General features: G+C 25.4%; 1 pseudogene; it reads left to right on the top strand.

Annotated features, from left to right (window-relative positions):
• The first annotated feature begins 740 nt into the window (after window positions 1–740).
• LOC132927348 (tubulin polyglutamylase TTLL6-like) lies at window positions 741–20,923 on the top strand (annotated as a pseudogene).
• The last annotated feature ends 1,805 nt before the right edge of the window (window positions 20,924–22,728 follow it).

Raw genomic sequence — 22,728 nt, 5'->3', positions numbered from 1 at the left:
TTTTTCCTCTTACGTTCCGGACAAAACTGTACCAATCGTTTGGGATACCAATTTCTGAATCTGAATGCTTCTTGACACGCTCAATTCGACCATGGTCAGAGTCACACTCTAAATGTGTGTGACCCGGTACAATAAATTGTTGGTCAATGATGAATGAATTTTTACTGCGAGTATCAATGCTACATTTATATTCATATTCTGGCCAGAACAAGTATCTGAATATGTAATTAAATGTGCAATACTATTCGGCGCATTATCTGCAATATATTTGTAAAGAATCGATGTAACTTCATTTGACCCACAACCACCAGAAGCTTCACGCCACGTGCAGCAATATGTTGTCTTTTTTCCGATATCTCTTATTGTTTCATTATAGGTCCAAAGCTGTCTTTTGTAAAATACCACATTGGTTTTGAGATCCGGTGTTGGTAAGCATTGCCGCATATCAAAGACTATTATTTTTATTATTGGAGTAGAAGTTATTAAATCTATATCTCTAGTTTTTAAGGTGTAAGCCGTGTCATCCATATTAAAATACATAGTTACTATGTTATTCATAAAATGTTTGCAACTACCAGGGTAGAAGCCAGAGATTACTCATTTATAAGTTATAACCCATTTTATTACTATTTACGGAGGTTAAAATAATATATTCTTAAAGGGTTGTTCACAACTAATTGTTTCGTATAGTTTTGTATTACGTGAATTCACAAAATGTTGGCACCTACGACCTACCTTACATGTCTGATGTAAACAAATTAAACATAAGATATTTTACGACTACAGTGGTGAGTTTTGAATAATTTGTTTATTCATTTTATATGTGCATCTCAGTTATAAGATATAAGGATCAATATTCAATACCGTCATATTCTACTACAGATAATTCTTAAAATATTAAAACCATTAATTATTGAATTAAATAATCCTTTTGCGTAAATTTAATATTTATGAACTTCGCTAATAAACAATAACTAATAACAACTTTTGTTTCACATGGTTTTCCTAACATGTATTATTTAATTTTCCTCGATAAAATCTCATAGAATGATTTGTATAGTTTTATTTATAATTTTATCAAATTAATAATGATTGGTTTTTTTATAACTTGAGAAAAAAAAATAAACAAATAACAATATTATATTATTATTTCTGCCGAAATGTTACTTAGGTTGCAAAATTTGGCAAATTCGACAACAATAATTTTAAATTCACATCACACTTCACACTAGTTTATTGAATGTTATTTCAGTATTTGAGTTTACATAAATTAGGCACCTACCTATTTTTCTCGGTTTTGGTAGAATTTACATGTGCCTAAATATGATTTAGATACAATTTCAGGGAAATTACATTAAATATCTCCAACTATCAAATACTAAATCTCGATAGATTTATCTAAAATGCATAAACATTTTTAAAATTATGTGTACTTTCAAAAAGAATGCACGCGTTGTGTCAGCACACCCGCACACCCAAACAACTAACTGGATACGAAACGAAACGATAATATATTACTTTGAGGAGTGCATAACATAGTTTTGGGGTAACGGGGTGTTGCAGTAACTGGGAACTGAGCATTCTGAACAACACAGAATAAGGGATGTGCACAGCAGTAGGGTTTCATTAAACATTACATCGTCACATTCTAAACCTTTAATGAAAATTGTGATTAAGAACAACAAAATCACATGGGGTGTACAACCATAAGATTTTTAATTTTAACTACCTATATTAGAAAGTCCGGTGTATTTTTATTCCGACGAAGTGTTTGTAGTGCCATGAATTAAATTGTCCGCACAATTTTTGATTTTTATATAAAAACTGTAAAATATTGTTAATGATTCAGTGCAGTCGTAAATATTGATTACCATAAATAATATGTTATTAGGTCCTGTTTAATTTTCATTATAGAATTTGATAACACACAATTTAATATTTTTATTTGTTCAATAAAACATTTAAATACTTATTAAAAAGTGTTAATATGGCTTCAAAATATTTCTCTAATACTTAAAGTAATAAAGCTAAAAATATATGTTTGTTTATTTTTATTTGTATTAATTATAATACGCTTTTTAAATTTGTACGTACAGAATCTAAGATATTCGTGTAAATATGTGATAGATTATAATAACCAGATAAAATTATACATTCATGATAAATTTAATATTTTTATTATTAAAATATATGAATCCAAGAAAATATTTTTGAATACGTTAGTCAATTTGGTATACTAACCTACTTTGTTAATTGCATTTACGTCAATAATCTACTATTTATACATACAAATGTTAATAAAAAAATTACTGGGAAAATAAAATAAAATATAGAATTGCTTAAAAATTAAATACTATATTTAAATATTTTATATTTATCAGTTCAAATTAATTTTAAGAATTTGAAATATGACATATTAGGTTAACGTGGGTGGAAACAACACAATCATAGTGGGTTCATTGTTTATTTTTTGTCACTAAAAAAAAATGACCACTGAATCTATATAATATGTTGGAAAATAATTCACAGTTTAAGTTATGGATAAATACAAAAAAATATATTTTCTATATCATAACATTGAGATCAACACACAACTATAAAAATAAATTTAAATAAAAATCTGTTGAAAAAAATACTGCACACACCTATAATCCATTTTATTTATTTTTTTTAGATTATTTATGTTTGGATTATTCATCGAGATACTAATAGTGTATTGCACTATGCATTAAAATAAAGACCGATAATTATATAATATAATTTTTTACATAGTAACCAATTCTACTGCCATAATATTATACTATAATATTATGGTATTATATGACATGAATCCTATTTGTTGTTCTACAATACTAATGTTGTATATTAAAACTATAAAATTACTATAAGTTTATAACATGGTGTATGTGCCACAATCACTTATCAATAAGCAACGAAAGTAAACTTTTAATGCAATTGTTTCCAGAATTAATTACGAATTACACTTACCCATAAGTTATAAATTTATAATCTATATAAGTTTATAACATTAAATTTGCTTAGGAATTAGGAGGACACAATTTTAATAAACTCCAGTTTTCTTAAAGGAACGTTTTTTATGGTTTTTTTTTTTTTTTATATAATTTATAGCAGTACATTATTTGTTCATTGGACATATAATTTATGACAGATTTTAATTTTTAGATACAAGTTTTAAAACAATTGTTGTTGTATTGTGACCTTTTTCATTGTACATTAGTGTAAGTGTATTGTGTATATCATAATTTTACTGGTAAATTCGTTAAATCACGTAGGTCTGAAACTCCACGAAAAGTATATTATAAAAAAACGGCAATCGTGTAATAAATAATAATAACAATTGTTACATAAAAACAAAATGTGGGGATATATTTTGTCTGGTAGGCAGGTATAATATATAATAGTATATATATAACATAGTAAACACATACCTATACTATATTATAGTTCCAGTTTTTTTTTTTTTCATCTTCTTCGACCATACATAGGCATGTGTCCAGGTAATTTTCAGCCTGCAGCCGTGTTCTCGTCTCCTCCTCGCCACCCTCCTTCCACGCCTACACAACAACCAAACGCACTATCAGACTATCTATATACCTGTCTGCCTGCCTACTTGTTGATGCGCGCATGGGGGCTATAATTTATTTTTAGATTAAAAATAAGATAATTATAAAACCCGAGCCCAAATGAATCCAGCATCAGTCTACCCCGACGTTGGGGCGGCGACGGCTGCATTGTGTTTAGCACGTTCCAATTGCAGCACCCACCGAAAACGAACTATTAATTTACAGCGTAACCGACCGTGTTTCTGCCTCCAAAACACATATTATTAGGTGTATTATTCCGACCTGATACGTATATAGTGCGTTTAAAAATTACGACGAAGGCGTAGCTAAAAATGTCGAAAATTCCAAATGGAATTACCGACAATTTCGTCGAACACCCGCCATTACTGCTATTAATTAGACAAGTGTTGTACGCTTGCAGCTGGGTGCCTACTAGACACTAATACGACACCCTTCTTTATTTCTTTTTAACGGAATTCGCAATTTGACACAGAAGGGTCGGTGAAATATTTCTGAACTGCATCATCACGCAGTTAACAGCTATACACCGTATGCTCCATTAATTGTACTCCACTCAAATAATTGTCGTACGGACCGTATGGTTATACTATATTTAATACGCATATACTGATGGTAATATGATTTTAGATTTATTGATTTACAAAAAAATATATATAAATATAAGGAACCTATCAAAAATATACATAAAATATACAAATTCGATATATATTATATAAAATATATTACGTGGGTCGCGAAAAATGTAGGCTTAAAAAAATTGGTCGCGAGTCCAAAAAGGTTGAAGACCACTGCTCTAAAGTATTATATACGTATACATTTAATTACATATAAATAAATTATATATATTTTTAAATACTTTAAGTTTTAAGTTATATAATAAAAAATAATAATTCCAAAATAGACCGTTCTAGATTCTGACTAAACTCTATTATAACTCAATCGTCAAACTCATGTATATTATAGATAATTATGAAAATACAATTTAAATATTACAAAGATATCAGGTGTATCCCATAATATTTTATATAAATAAATAATTTCTATTTGCCAAAACCATACATTTACATGATATGAATTGTGCAGTACAACAGTTTAAAATTGACCTTAATAATTATGTATAATATTTGATATCGGTGAACAATTTCTAATGCAACAATATTGCATAATATTGTTGGTATTACATCAAAACAAGTCCTCGATCATTAAATGATTCTTACAAAACCAGAAATTCCATGTATATTTCTAAAATTTTGAATATTATTTAAACATTGTTTATTTATCTGAGTATAAACTTAAAATACCAATGTTTAAATTTTAATATAAAATTCATAATAAAAATGTACAATCGATAATCATTACGCATGCTATATTACATTTTTTAAATACCACTTAAAATGATTTTCTAGAAAACAGACATCACACTACCAATAGTTTTCTTGCGCTGTGTGCATGTAAAATTATTAAAATGTAGTCAACTGTATGTAAATGAATTCTATTCAATGTATATTTTTTTAATATCAATTTTTTTGTACCTACTTAAAGTTTTAAAACTTAACTATTCAATATTCATATTTTATACGTCGCATTTTCACATTTTCACAAGAACAATATGTATCATAAAATTTGAATTCAATATTCAACTTGGCAATACACTATAAGTCTATAACTATGGCGATTAATATAAATAAAAAAATAATAGATATTATTGTAGTTATATTTGTACACAATAATATAATAGTAAACAATGTATACTTTAATTATGTCTTCAATCCGCTCAGAAATATTGTTAAATTATTATGTATCAATCTATGAACTACTGACACAATAATTAATAATGTATAATTCCAAAAATTATATTATCTAACATATTAATATTTTATGTCTTCAGTCTAAGATTTATTTTCTTTTATACGAGGTTGGGTTAGGTTAGGTTTTTTTATTATCTATAATTAAGCCAAATTCTTAAAATTGTATGTGTTTATAAAAATAAATTTATATAATAGAATAGATACTATATATTTAAGGTATATTTTTATTAACATTCTATATATGAACTATTTTTGTGTACAATTTTACAAGTTATATGATATTTTAATGAAATAGGGACAAATAATTAACAAAAGATTTTATCGACTACTAAATTAATAGTCAATACATATAAACACGGCAGCAGGTCCTTCATTTTACCAACTTGTTTGTATGTCATAATATTAAATAAAAACTACTATTAAATGTATAATCAATAAATTTCTATTTTTATTCAATTTTTAATTTACAGCAATAAATATTCTTATTTTATTTTTAGTCCCGAAAAATATTATTGTAAAATGTAAAACTCCGTCAATTCTCAGAATCCAAAAATTAGATACCTACCAACTTACTTTACACTTACTGTAATAGTTGGTTAACTTATTAATTTTATTTTATAATGTAAAAACGTCGGTGATCTTTACGCCTTGAGAATAGGCAAACAAATATACATAATATATGATTTTAAAGCATAAATATTGTAATCTTCTCATTTAATGCAGGTACAAAATATAAAGATATAAAAAAAAAATATACATCAAAAATTTTTATAATGCAATTACTCTTATTAAAAAAAATTATAATAATAATAACTAGCTGGAATTTAGCTTAAGGAAAATTACTTTTTATTATATTTTTTTAAATATAAGTAATCGAATTCGACAGTCAAATTTAATTATTAAATTATTTTCTCAAATTTAATATTTCAGATTAATTTTTGATTTGTTTTAAATCTTAAATTGTTCACTGTGCTTATGTGAAATTTGTGATTTTTATGTAGTATGTCCCTCCATTAGTTATGATGTTATCTGTAAACATTGCGTATTATAATGATCATTTTGAGTCATAGGAATTTAATCTAAAAAGTGTATAATAACTATCTGTTATTAAAATAAAGTCTTTTAACGAAATATTGTACTTCCATGAATTGAATCAAAAGAACGTTTGAGCTTTTAAAATTAAAAGATATCTTAGAGATAAGAATTCTAAGATAAATCAATTTATGTTAAACAATATATTTCCGACATATTTTTTTTATAAAAAAATATTCTATGGTAAACAAACTAGTACAGCGTGATCATTTTTATTCATTAAACAAATAATTGTCTATTGGTAAATTTTTCAAAACATCATTTCAATTAAATTATTGAGATTACCGAGTATTATAAGTTTTTTTATTTCGTTTATTAACTGCGCCTTGTATGAAAGTTTAAAAAGAAAACTTACAAATTGATTGTGAGCTTTTATTATTAAATACAAATTACAATACATAAATCAGCTTTAATACAAATGCATTTTACTAATATCGAATTACCTATATCATATTAACTGTTAAGTATTTCATTCAGTTTAGATTTATAAATCATGTGATGGGTACAATATTTGCTGAGTATGCTACCGATACGAAAAATTGTCACGATGTGATCTTGTATACAAGTAATATTAACGATTTAAAATATTTGATGTGTTATAGAAAAAGAACTATTCAGCTGCATGACAACTGTGAGAATTGCCAAGTAAAATATATTAATCAAATTCAATAGTTCTTAAATATTACTAACGAGGCAATGGTAATAAAACGTTTGAATCCTTATCTCTTTTTATAGTAGATCATTTCCTATACTGATAAATGACAATATTTAAATTCAAAACAAGTATTTTTACTACAAAATAATATGTTAAATAAAATAATTATATTCAAAGAGACTTTAATCGGACCACGTCTCGTGGTAAATTTCTTTGTAAATTTAAAAATATATTTTATTGAGTAGTAAAACCTTAATGGTTATTAACAAAATGTTAAAAAATTAAACACGTTTTGATTAAATATATATAATATGTACTTACTTTGATTATTTTTCACAAAGGAACGTGGTGAAGTATATGAAAAAAATAAATGACTGTGAACTGGATTTATATAACTTAAATACATACCTTAATAAGTATTCCTAAAACAGTTGTAATACCAAAGGTAGTGGAGTAATTACAATATATATTTTTTACAAAAAAAATACAATTCAATGCGTATTGCGTAAATTACGTGTACTTACCTATTCATTGACATTGTCGAGCTGATTTTTGTATAAGTGGCAATAAATGCAAGTTGGTGACGAATTTGTTACAGCGACATATATATACCACCATCCTCTCCTATTAGTTGCCATCGACATTGAATTTATTGATTTGATATCAAACAATCGAATAATTGTTTTTATCATTTTTGGTTATACTGTTCGAATTATATTTTTAAGTGATTACAAAAGAATTTAAGGATGAGCTCTGTCTAAAAAACATTATGTGTCTCAATTATCAAGCCAATACTAGAGTATTGTTCAATACTAAAGAATCCGTCGCAAATAGATTTAATTGAATTACTTAAACGTGTTCAGAGAAAATCTTTACGGTATACGGCTACAAAACGACGGCGTAAAGACCTTTTCCCTTCTTTGTCAACACCTCTAAAAACAATTCAAGATAGTCTCCACTTGGAATATCTGGATATTAGACGCCGATTAAATTACATTTACTTTATGTTCAAACTTTTAAATGGAACAATATTTTGTCTAGAGCTGATAGAACTAGTATATTTTCATGTCCTTCAATACATATCTCATTCCCGTCCTATCTTCTCTAATAAAAACTCGCCAAGCACCATATGGATAATAATATATTAACCGAATGAATAGTATAGTGTAGCACGTCACACGCTCAATGTTCATAAAACAATAGCCATAAATAGGAGAATACTTTAATAAGGATTTTAAAAAAAATTATAAAAAACTGTAAGCCGCATTATTTGATCAATTACTGAAAAAATAAATTGAATACATACAAAATACAACATACAACGTAATGAGTAACTTAATATATCGATTACCAGCTGTTTATTTTAAGAACGCATTTGAACCAAAAATGTATACATGTGATAATTTGCTATAATATATTTTTTTAACTTATACTATAAGTTTAGTTTTTAATAACTTTGTTTGGACTTACAAAAAAAATCACTAAGTATATATAATATTCTATTTGAATTTTGCTTACTATATTTAAAAATATATAAAGGTTATTTCATTAGAAACTTAAAATAATTGTTTAAGTGTGTAAATATTTGTTATTGAGTTTTTTTATTTGAGAAGTTATATTTATATAAAAATATTTATCAAGAGTTAAATAAAATATTAAGATTAAACTCATATCATATAGTTATCAGTTGTCGCATAAACCTTTTATTGAAATTAAATTAAAAAGCAACCGGTCAATTCTCTATAAACATAAAACAAATACCGTTTGGTATATTGTATTGTTATATTAATTTATAATTATATTTTGGTATTAAAAATACAAATACCTAATAAATCATTTTTTAAAGTGGACTGTTTGTCACTTTTAAAATGTCTCCATTGTTTACAAAGTGAATAACGAATAGATGATATGTACCTATTATACCAAGCAGTGGCGGATCCAAGGGAGGGGTAAAAGGGTAAATACCCCCTTCCTTGAGCTTATTATATTTAAATTTTATAAATTTATAAAAGTATAAAAATGTTGTCATTGATACCAGTTTGTAAGAATAAATTCTAAATGGTGAATATTAATAAGTAAATAATAATTAATTAATGTTTATATTAATAAGTATGTTATGACGTAGGTATGAATAATATCTGATGGATATTATATTTTAATTACCCCCCCCCCTTGATTTAATATTCGTTGATAATAATGGATAGGCATAACAAATTTCAGTCTGTGCACGATTATCTTTGGGACTTAAAACACAGGCAATTTATAATTGTACCATTTAGTTAACTATTTATGCCTTATACGAATTATGATGAAAAAATATTATATGAGCACGAAATATAATATTAGTGATCTCATACATTTGAAAGTTTATGCATAGGTTTATGCACTCCCGCACCTAACATTAATTTATTTCAATTAAATTTACGATTAATCATCAAATTACTACAACCTATAAGAATATTATTCTTTCTTTTTTTTCTTTGTCAATGTGTATTAGCTTTAGTCTAACAATTTAAAGTTTGTCTAATGTAATTTAATACATACTCTGTAGTTAAAAATATAACACTATTATACGAGCTCAAAACCACTTAATTTAGTTATTACTTATAATTAATGTAAAATATCTGATTGAAAAACAAGTCCACCGCCGCCTCGTTTTTGAGCACTTTTGTTGTGTTTTAGTCATTTCCAGCGACTTCCGACGCAGACCACCTACTGCATACAACATACAATTCTAAGTCTGATTATACACCATTATATAGTTTAGATTATTTTAATTTGATGCATCATACATTTATGAATGGGCTGTATTAAATTATATATTATTATAGAACCACATACACAGGAAATAATATACCAAAATTATTTTGCTATTGAGGCAAACAGATATAATGGCTACAGAAAAAAAAAGAAAAACCTGTTGACTTTGTAATCTTTTTGTAATTTAGCCGACGGGTCCCCGCAGTCTCTAATCACTGGACACGAATAAACTTCAAACTAACGCATATACAAAATACATAGGTATGTATGACATTGTAATATGATCGACAGAGTTCACAAATGTATGTGCATATTATTGTGATTTGAGAACAGCGTATTTTACTCGCTATACATTAATCGTATGCATACCTAAGTCTTATAATTAAACGAATACGACGTGAAAACACGAACACTATTTCAAATGACTCGAATAATACCGATAAACCGTCTCGAGAGAAAATGAAAAAAAATGTATTTGTGCGCATTAATTTACACGATACACGCGAGTTTTCATTTTATCTTTATTAGTCTAAACTATAAATGTCTCGTAAATTGAATCGCAAGAAAAAAAAATCAAAAATTCAATATAATCAAAAAGTTCTTATAACACGTAAGTACATATTTTCGCCCTATACTCTCGAATACTTCAAAGAAACTATTTCCAAAACTTTTACCATCAGTTGTTTACTTCCCCAAAGCTATTATTTCGGCTACTCGGTAAGTGTAGAGATATTTTCTTACCGAAACAAAAAACGAATATATTTCATATTAGATGACATGTTTACTTAAAAAATAATATAATAACTGATATAAATAAATGATTATGATATTAATACCAAGAAATACGCTAACTATAACATTATTATATTTCAGCATAAAAAAAATTATAAACATTAAATATTGTAAATAAAAAAATGGTTTTTTATTCTCGTGGTATCAATTAGATAACAGATTCATATTGATGTACGAGTAGTTGTTAGTACGATTCGTAAAAATATATTTTATTAAAATAAAAAGTTAATAATATTGATAATATACTAATATAGGTAGGTATTACCCCATATTTTTTTTAAAAACTAATGAATTAATGAATCATTTTTTTTTCAGTTTATTTTACAGAATATTAAATTATTATACATATATAATGATTTCCCCAATAAGTAAATAGAATTACTGAACAGTGGACGTATTATTCACTGGACGCTAAAAGATAATATTCACATTCAGATATTCTAAAAACACAAAGAATGTAAATAAAAATTATTTTTTCGTTTATAAATTATAAGTTATGAGTATTATGACAAACAACAATAGATTTAAATTACCAAACAATATTTGGAATAAATATTTTAAAATACCTTACAGTGCAGTTATGGCCGTATGAAACATAAACATAAGATATTACCAATTCAAGGGGTTCCCAGAAAGAATACAATTAAATTCGTCATTGAACAAATCAATGTGGACTTCTATTGTCTTGGGTTTTATTACTAAAGTTTTAAGCTCGCCCTGCCGTGCATTGTATATTATTACTATTATTCCATCAGCCAATATAGTATTAATAAACAGTTGTGTATCAGCGAGGAAATGAAAAATAAACTCGCCAAAGATTTTCTTTTCTGAATAAATACCAGTTAAGTTGCAGAGTATACGCCTATGAGAAAAAAAGTTTATATACCTACTATATTATATGTTTACTCGGGACCTACAAACGATTAAACAATAGGTACCAAACGCATTACCCATATCTGTGCGCAATGAGTTAACGGCGGAAATCATTTTTATTATAAGACTTTTAATATAAAAAAAAGTAAACATCGACTACGATAGGAAAATACAGAGACGCAAAGAAAATCAATTAAATAAGTCACATAATAATATATAGGAATCCAAGTCCTCGACCCGGTAACTTTATTTTATATTTTGTTTGTATTTATTTTTTTTTTTTTGTCCCTCACTTTTAATTTGCATTTGGAGACTCTTAGTTATAACACTGGCATCTTTTAGAAGGGGTAAAGTTTCAAGAGTTTTCAAGGGCTCGTTAACCTTTTCCGCTTGGCCATTCTCAAACAATAGTCGTTCAAAGTTTATAATGTTTATAATAGGGTCGGCGACCATAACCCGGGCCAACGAAATAAGGTGAACAACCCATTAAATTATAAGAAATAATCACAGCAAAAAAAAAAAAAAAGCCTAAAAATTGAAACAGAGAAACATATTCAAAGATCAAAACATAATGAAGTAACAATGTAATGGGTTTTATTAAGCATTTCCGACGTTTATTCTCAAGAAATAGAGATGCTTTCGTTGTTTCTTATATCAGTGGCTATTCGCCAAATTCAATTATCCTTACACAAACGAAGGCTTTATGTATATAAAATGTAATGTAAACTCTTGCTGCAGATCAAAACATATAGTCGTTGATAACAAAATGGGCATTAAAACAAATGTTGTAAGTCGTAGGGAAAATCTTAAAATACTAGAATTGAAACAATTATTTGCTACATAAATTACTGTAAGTTTTATTTTAACACTATTCATTAATTTTATATTTATTTATGGTATTGACAATAATAAAGAAATTTAATATGATACTTATAAATAATTGAATTTATTTCTATTTTCTTTAACATATTTCAAAATACTCGAATAATATTATTTGAAAATTTTAAGACAAACCATCTTGATGAAAAAAACATGGGTAACATATTTTAAACTTTCAAAGTTTCAACAAATTTGTATTCACTCGAGTATACTACTACAACTGTGAACGAAAAATAAGATAAAGTAAAACCCGTAAAAATTGATCGAGTGTATTCAAAAGTAGCGCATACATGATACAATATTGTAAGTTGTGAGTTAAAAGAAAATATACATTAGATACATCGTGAAGTTTACCAGGTATCGAATATCATATTTGTATTTATCTTAGATGTATGTAAGCATTTTTCTTTCGATTACGAAAACATTCAAGATGTATACATTTCATAAGTGAGTTTTCATTTCCATACTAAAAGTGTAAAACATGGGGGGGGGCAAGCAACTTTACTGTACTCGTATAAAAATATTTCGTTTTGAGCCCAAATCAAAGAACCTACCTATAACATGATTTTATCCAATATAGTGGGAAATCTGTTAACGGATACTTTTGATCTAAAAAAATACTTTCAAAACGGAAGGAAATACTAAGATCATACTTTGTTGCACTTGATCAGAAAAATGATAACACTGTAACACAACAATAAAACGATGAACCATATTGTACCCATAGATACTTTTACTAGATTTATATGAAAAATCAAAACATCTTTTTTTTAATTTTATAACTTTCTTTAACAAATAACGTAGATATGTAAATATTAAAATGCGTTACAATGACATAATAATATTTAAACAATAATTTGTAAGTTACCAAAACATTTCTAAAAGGTATGCCCTATAGATAAAAATTCCAACAAATATTTGAAAAGTTCATAATTTTGTATAAACCATATGATGATTAAATGAGGTGCATACATTATATTATATATTATGGGCTCTTATAGTTATTTACTAATAGATTAATGATTGATTTACGGTTTTATATATATTTTATAATATCACAACTATGTTTTGGAATGAAATTTTTGTTTATTTAATGTTTGTAGTATTTTTTATATTGCTAATATATTTTTATCACTTTCAAAACAATATAGTACGAATCTGTCTAAATAAAAGTACTTTAGAACGATCGACCAGACATATAACTATTTAGATTTGCGTGTTATCAATTAGTTCACTTTACAAAAAAATTGTAATTATGTTTGTTTTTAAACGTTTAATAAAAAAAACAAGTAGTCCTGTTAATGAAAACTAAAGAGGAAATAAAGTCTATTTTACTGTTATTAAATATGCAAAAAAATCTTTTGGTCAGTCATTTATTGACTATTTAGGGTCTAATTATTTTAATTTAATACCTTATGAGTATAAAAAAATTAATTTACACCTAATGTTAAAAAAAATTGTTTATAATTGGTTTAAATTTGAATTGTTAATAATATTACCTACTTCCTATTGTTTGTTAATCATTTATTTAAAATATTATGCAAAGATGATAACTTGTATTGTTTTTTGTTTTTAATTTACTCATCTATTTGTTTAAATTGTATTTAATGTAATTAAAATAATTTTAAATATATGCTCTCAATCTCTAACACAAGTTACTCTTAAAAGGGATTGATAATCATAACATGTTATTGTTTGTTCCTATATATTGTTAATATTATGATGAGTATAAATAAATAATTAAAAAATGCATTGAGGTAGTAATCAATATTGAAGAGTGATATTTGATTTTAAATTATATTAAAATAATTCTCATATTGCAATTAAAACTTACTCTAATTTATTATATTGTTTTTAAGTTTTATGTTATCCGAGATGTGTACCCTAGTTATTTTAATGTTTTTTTTTTTATATTTTAAAGAGGTTCTGGGATAATTAAGCTTGGCTTCGTTTAATTTAAATACAAATAACAATATTAAAAATATAATATAAAATATTAAGGGTTAATAATAATATTTATTCATAATACGTTGGCAGTACTATTTTTTTTATCAACAGTGAAAGTAAATCGACATTCTAGATTATAGTAATAGGTAACATTATAGCATTTCTCCATATCTGAGATTGAATAGACAAAAATGTATTTAATCAAAAAGTAACGTAGAAATTATTAATAGATTCAGTAGATTCAATGGTTCAAACTTATAATAATTTTTTATGCCACAATTGTTTTCATAACAACCAAAAAAAATCTTATACAAATTTTGTTTAAATTAATTATTTTATTTTTGTATTTAGTTTTTAGATTCTACAAAGAAAACAAGTTCTATTCAACAGATTACTGAAGAAAATAATTTACAAAAAAAGTAATCGTATCAGTAATATATTAAAAATACCTAGAATGTTGGAACCCCGATTTATTAGTGTACCTACCTAATAAAGTAATGATTATTTAAAATGCTAAATTTTGGCAATTTTTAGTATTTTTTTGTTAAGTAAATAATTGTTGGTAAATACAAAATAACCATACTCAATATTATTTCCCTAAGTAATAACTATGTTGTCTAGTTCAATTTTGAAATTAAATTAGAGAAAATGTTACTATATTTTATTGCTGATACATTGTCAAGTACTCAAATGTTCGTATAGATAGTGTCTTTATATGTTCTGAATTTTGAACTGGAATTTATGATATTTGATAACACTACCCCATCTCATATGGTCATCGAGTTAAGCATACAAATTTAAATATTTCGGTATTTTGTTGTTACATAGGGGTGTGATATGCTTACAAAATTTTAATAATTATTATTCTATTGTACATCATGTAGCAATATTAATGGGGCATGCATGTTGTAAAACCTAAAGAATCGTGGGATTTTTGGTGGTGTAATACACCCATGGACATTAAAAAAGCAAAATATTTTTAAAAAAAATACCAAGTAAGCCATAAAAATATTTATAATTTAATTATAATACATAGGAAGTAAAAATAATTTTGAGATTCTGACTGTAGTCATGAATGTATTAATTTTACAATTATGTGTTTTTTTTGTCATCTTCTTTTGGAGTAACCAAAACTTCAACTTCGATATCTTTTTTAGTAAGAAATTGAATCAAAAGGATCAAAAGTAAAAAGTTTCTAATATTTGTCTTAATACTAAGAGAATAACAAAACATTTTTATGTAAACCCGGTTTTTGACAAAAACAATTTTGTTATAATTACTTTAAATATTTTAACCAATACATTTGTCATTAGAAAATATATCTGAATTGATTTCCTAGGCTTAACCTAACATTCCATATTGGAAATTTAAAGTCTGTCAAAAAATTAGAAAAATTAATTTAAGGTTCCTCATAAGTTGTTTATACTACAATTAAAAGGTGAAGTGTAGATCCACTATCATTTTTTTGTGAATTTAAAATGTTGAAGGTCTAAGATTAAAATTTTGTCTAAAACTAAAATGATTTTCCTGTGCAATTACACAATGCACACATAATATTTTTGAGATTATCGGTGGTTTAGATAAATATAGAAAAACTCAGAATAAACAATTATTTAATTTATATCTGCCACCTCTGAAACCACCACCTCTATCGATATTATGGTAAAAAAATAAACTTTACTATTCTTGTCGTTCTCGGTATCCTAAATTCGATAAACTATTTTATAGAACATTCCGGCAGTAATCCAACTACCAGTTAGTATTTTATACATTAACATAGACAAAACGTATCGATACATGCATGCATATTAATCTGATTTGAACGGAAAACTTTTGGTGTAGTGGGCGGAAAAAAAGACTAAAAGACTTTAACTGTCCAATGGACGGAAAAGGGTCATTTTCAACGTTTCAACTCGCATCTTACATTAAACTATCGGTGCAGGAAAAACAAAAAAAATATTGAATAATTCTGAACAACCATGATTTTAAGCTGTTGACTATTTTCCTTAATAATTTTTGAAATATGAAAAGCTAAAAATTCTAAAATTCTCCCTATTCAATATGATTAAAACATTTAAAACTAACCGAAATTTTAGCACTATGTCTATGTATTGAAATAGGTACACTGTTCAATCGATTAGTTTAATTATTTTTTTATTTAATTGTATTTTATAATATAAGTATTAGTTAGAAAAAAGATAATTTTAGATAGAATGGATTTATCCGTATTCATACGTCTTCTGCTGTAACATGTTTTATTTATTTTAATTTTAATTTAATCTTCAAAAAGACTAAACATGTTTGTATTTAACGAGTTCATATTTTAAAATATAAATTTAATAAATAGATAGTACAATTTAAAAAAAATAATTACAAAAAATGTTTCTTATATAACTAAAACAATCAAATACTATTATATTAAATATTATTCATGTATTATGATGTAATATTATATTTAAAAACGTACAGTAAAATAACACAATACAAAGAAATACAACTATAAATAATTACTAAAATTATACATTTTTTATAGTAATAAATAATTAAATTTATTAAAATAATAAAATATACATTTTTTCGCATAACTATGTTTGGATATTTCTCAAGTCGGTATGTAAAGACCTCATCCCAAGTCTGTCCTTCAACAAAAAGTACTGTATCATCTGCATAGCAAACTAGTTTACCATATGTATTCAAATCATTTATTTGGTTGCGATAGAGTAGTTCCTCGAGGCACATCACATATTTTTAAAGTTTTTCCACATAGTTCATTGTTTATTCGAACGTGTTATATTCTATTTTTTAAACATGAACTAAAAAATTGTAAGCCGTTCCTTTAATATCAAATGTATTGATATTTTTAGCAATTTAGGAATATTTTATAATTTAAGTATACTAATCTAATGTATGAAATGCTGTTACTATAGATCTAATTAAACAGTAGTCCATTTTTTTTCAAATGAATAATAAATATAGTTTGATACTGTAGCAATTGCTTGTTCAGTACATCTATACTCGATCTGAAAACAAATCGAAAACATGTTAGAAAATTATTATTTTCAAAGTAATTATTGACTACCTAATTGTTTTTTAACGATTTTTACAAAAGCTTTAGCAATATTCTATGGATGTGAAATTAAGTAATAATTTTCAATATTAGACTTTTCACCTTTTTTGAGTACTTGTATTATTACTGAAATTTTAAAACATTATGTAATAGTAGACGTAGTGATATTTAAATTCAAAATGTGTGATAATGGTTTAATTAATGAATGTATATTTAATTTGAGTATTTTTACAGAAATTCTATCTAACCCAGGAGAAAAGTCATCTTTTAGGGCTTTTATTGCTTTTATTATTCCTTTGTCATTAATTAAACTAAATTTATTAAATGAATGTTTGTTGTTTAGTATATATTGTATTCTGTATTTTCTAAGTTATGTATTGATTGTTTCGTACCTATGTTTTATTTGGTTATACATGTTTAGTGCTACGTTTGTGAAGTACTCATTAAAATAATTTTATATTTTTTTTTTATTTACCTATTGTATGTAGCTTTTCACCAAATGTATTGTTATTAGTTTGAATATGGGAAATAGTTCTTATAATTTTCAAATTTTGTTTAAAATTATTTCTGGCTCTTTCTAGTTCAGATTTATAGTATTTAATTTTAGTTTCTTTTATCGTGTTAGTTAAGGTATTCTTACATTTTAAATAGTATTATTTAAGTTTTCAATTTAATGGATGTTTATTTACTGTTGAGTGTAATTTATCTTTTCGACGAATCGATAAAATAATTATACCTAATTATACCTAAGGTTTAATTTTTTTGAGTTTTGATGATTTTTTTTAAGAAGAGTTATTTTTTCTTCTTTTTAAATGTTTATGAATTTATTTATAGCAGATTATTTTTATATTTGTTAATATATAAGGTTTTAAAAGTTCATGATCTAAATATCCTATTTATTTTGATATAGTTATACAGTTAATGAGATTAATGAATCTATATTCGTTAATTTAGTTGAGATTGTTATTACAGTCTAAATTTGTGTTTGTTGTCTATATTTAAGTCACCTTTTATTATAGTGCAGTTATTTATTTTTTGTTTTAGATCTTCGTAGGATAGTTTGTTCAAATTCATCTAAAAATTAATTAATATCAACTTGTGGGGATCTATAAATTACATAAACTGTTCGAATCTCATTTTTAAAATTAATTTCTAAACTAGACATTATTTAAGTCAGTTACTTGTGTATTTGGGTTATTAATAAAACCAATCATTCCATCTTTTTGATTTATTTATTTTGAAGTCTCAACTTAATATTATTTGTATATAAATCTCATTTTAATTGGTTAATGTGTAGATTTAGTAGTAATATATTAATAGATAACTTTTCTTGCTAGTCGCTTGACACTGAGTACCGAGTACTAAACCCTGTAAAATATTAAAACGAAATAATAAATTAAACCGATTTGATTTTCAGAAGACGAATCATTTTCTTGGTATGTTAGAAAATTGTCATGAGGATTCATTAGCATTTAGCTCGCAACCTCGACACAATGGTTACTAGTTTTCGAGATGATTATAACTTTTATCCTATGACATGGTATTTACCACCAGAGTAAGTTTTTTTCTAATAAATAATCAACATACAATAAATAGAACTTATTTATTTTTAGTTATATGAAATTTCAAACTTAAATGAGTCAACATAAAAGTTCAACATGTATTTTAAAACCAACAACAGGAAATCGAAGAACCGGGATTTATATACAACAAAATCTCCCAAAAAGATTAATCGATATAAAAATATGATTTGTCAGCTTTATATTTCTAAAGTAATCAAAAACAAATTGTTAAATTATAAGTAATATAATATTATTATATAAAAATTAATTACTTAACTATATAATATTTTATTTTTTTAACCATTGTTATTAGATGGCTATAAATTTGACACGGGTGTGTATACTTTAATAGCATAAATGTGATCCACTTAAGATTTACGCTTATAATAATGATCTTATCAGGTAAAATAATATTTTAATATTTAATACTTCGTATACAATATTTTATATAAGAAACTATAACGTAACAGTCTATTAAAAAAAATCTTTTTCGACTTATTAAAGTTATGGTAGCTACGTTAACTAAGATTTGGATACAAGGGCGAAGGGGGTAATCTATAGGAATTAGGAATATAATTTAATGTGCGTTAAGTCTAAAAACTTTCATATATATTATAGGTATGGTACTTACTCATCTCAATGGAAAATTATGTTTATGTAGAAATTTTAAATTTTAAATTCACGATAAATGATTAATTTTTACCAAATTCAATTTCAAATAGAGTTGAATAATTTTCATTTAAATTGATTCTGGTAGCCTACATATTTATTCAAGCAGATTGAATTTTTCCATAATTATTAATGTGGGTAGTATTTAAATACACTAGTTTTATTAAATTTAATAATTTCATAACTGTTATTTTAAAACCTTGCTGTAAAAAATTAGATACACTCAGAGTTATCAAGGTTTTGTAGTTTATAAACGTATAAAATATTACCCTATATTTATTAACTTATTTGTTATATGCGTGATAATATTATGTAGTAAATAATTGATTTTTTTTCTTGTATTTCGTTAGCGATGCGCCAATGCCATAATATACTAGTTTAATTGATAAATGATAATGCAATTCAATTTTCACTTATACCATATACAATGATTTCACAAATTAGCAACGGAATCCTATGAAACATCTACGCACAATAATGTAAACGATCGGTAGGTATATGCACCTAACCAATTACTCAGTGAACAAATGCAATAAAATGTACATCGATAACGAACTTTTGGAAGTAAACGGTGAGATTATAAAAAAGTAAACAAGAATCCGTCTTTATTTTAGAATATGATACGTTAAGTTTAGCCGAATTACAACGCTCTAAAATTGGCTACACGCAGAAGGCTACGATGAGAAAAAAATATGGAACGAAATTGATGATGTCATCATTAAAACCATAATCCTGGCCTATCCGTTTGTCAACCGCAGCTATCAGATGTGTTTCTAAGTCATAAATACAGGCCGGCATGTTTTGAAATTCTGGGATTCGACATACTTTTAGATGAAAACTGTAAATCATATCTCTTGGAAGTCAGATATTGTTACATCATTGATCGATGCTATGGATTGCTGTTTCACTTTTTTAACACCCTAACGTATTGTGCTTAGGTCAATCGATCACCAGATTTCCACACGGAAACTTCGATTGACAAAATAGTGAAACGAGAACTATTGATTGATACGTTTAAACTGTTGCAATTGAATAAAACTTAAAAAAATTTCGTTTTTGGAGAGGAGAAATGGAAAATTCAACATACACACAAGCCATCAATGCTAATAAAAACGTTTAGTATGTTTGATAACCATTTTCCATTGGGTTACATTTATTTATTTATTCAATATGTTGGTCATATTAAAATACCATACTAATAACTAATTTTAATGCATCGGTAATTTATTGAACTGTATATAAAAATTTAATGTTGCTAGTAACCTTATTCCTATATAGACAATTATACAATTTTCAATATAACTTAAATTGTAACTTTGATATTTTTAAATAATTGTACCATGCATAAACAAATTGTTAAATCAATTGTATTTTGAACATTTTGTCGGTTAACTAATCTGACTATAATCTTAGTCTAAAAATTAATTAATAATTGTGTATCTACTGCTATTTTACTATACTTGTACCAGCTATAACGATTTTTAAACTCTGACATCTTTTATGTAATACTGAATATTATTTTTGAAAAAATAAAGACAAATATATTTACCTATTTAAATATGTACTTGATTTTCAATTATGTGCTTGATTTTAATTATGTAAGACCTTAATATAACCTTATTAATTTAATAGTAGTGTTATTTTCTACGAAACTTAAAGAATAATTAAAAATTGAGTATTTTTAGATAAAATCGTTTGTTAAGTATCGTTTATTAACCTATAATAGTACCAATATGTTTAACATAAAATATTGTATTGTTTTTTTTTTAAGTTATATAATATTATGTAAATAATTTTTAGCAAACAAAGGACGTTAGGGTGCAAAGAAAATTTTGAGTAACAAAATAATTTATAGGAACGCAAAAATATGGGTAACTAAAGAATGGTATTCTCAGAGAAAAATGCGCATTTGTATGAACGTTATTTTTACTGCAATGAAAGTTCAATACCCAAACCACTCCTCCCCCAATCTCAAACCAATCCCATCTATCCTAAAGATAAATCTTGAGTGCACTCCTGTCTTCAGAACAATAAGTAAATCATCGATTTATGAAAAATAACGAGAATTATTATATTTAATAACAACCAATAAGTACATTCTAATTTTAACCATTGCAATAAAAAAAAGTACTTCTGAATTTATTCTTCAGCATTCTTCAAATAAACTGAAATCTACAAGCAACCAGGTCTAACAAAATACAATTAAGAGTTTTTTTAAAAAAAAACTAAACCTAAATTGAAAAAACCATGAAAAAGTTCAAGTGGATATCATAAGCTGATAAACTGAAACGGATTAGATGAACCTAATTATAAAAAAAAAAACACCGAATAAAATAAAAAAACGTTAAAATTAAGTCTGCAGCTAATCTACAACAATTTATTCATTCTCCCAACATAACCTAAGTAAAAATTAATAATATAAACAAGTAAGTTAAAAAATATATAATAATTTTATTTCTGCAGGGTGTGTATTTATGTCCTATTTTACGAATCCTATGTAATAACAGTTTTTATTTTTCTATTGACTTAATAATAATACACGGATTTAAAATAAATCAATTATATAAATGCTATTTAATATGTATAAATTATTTGAATTAAGAATAGTAAAATTATTTTATCATATTGAAAATACTCGTTTAAAATTTTATGAACAAAATATTGACAGAAAGTATATTTATTTCCTAAAGTTGTGTAAATATTATTATGCGTTTTTTATTAGCTTAGTCATCGTACTAAACCATTAAACTCAAGTTCCATTCCCAATCGATATAAGGAAACTATGAAACATTGATATACTATATAAAGTCAATAGTCGTAACTACGAAAAAATACAAAGTATATATTATATAAAAAAATATTGTATTATATTATACATATTTGAATATTATATACTGTACCTATAAACTGTGCACCCTTGTTTTAACTCTCTAATGTTCGTGTAATAAGTATAACTTCAAAATTTTGTACAGGTAACATTTATGTTGCTAAATAGTAATTTCATTTTTATCTAAATATT

Source organism: Rhopalosiphum padi, chromosome 1, assembly GCF_020882245.1.
Source record: "Rhopalosiphum padi isolate XX-2018 chromosome 1, ASM2088224v1, whole genome shotgun sequence".
NCBI classification, from domain to species: domain Eukaryota; kingdom Metazoa; phylum Arthropoda; class Insecta; order Hemiptera; family Aphididae; genus Rhopalosiphum; species Rhopalosiphum padi.
The sequence above is the reverse complement of the archived record's forward strand: the minus strand, read 5'-3'. Positions and strand labels throughout refer to the sequence as shown.